Genomic DNA, 252 nt, shown 5'->3' on the forward strand with positions numbered 1-252 from the left:
TATGGGAAAGTGGTCTGAAATATCAGGAAAAAAAATATCCAATGATATCCAGTATGACAAAAATGTTTATTCACATTAAGCTTATTCATATTAATATCTCTCATTTGAGGACAGTTTAAAAGGAGAAAACGTGTTAAACAATACAGTGTTATTGAAATTTTGCTGAGATTTTCGGTCATGCTCTGTGTATTTTTCTGTGTGATGAATAATGACAAAATAACCCAGATACCTTTTTTTCATTGTTTTACCAAA

The sequence above is a fragment of the Penaeus monodon genome, chromosome 19, assembly GCF_015228065.2.
Source record: "Penaeus monodon isolate SGIC_2016 chromosome 19, NSTDA_Pmon_1, whole genome shotgun sequence".
Lineage (NCBI taxonomy): Eukaryota > Metazoa > Arthropoda > Malacostraca > Decapoda > Penaeidae > Penaeus > Penaeus monodon.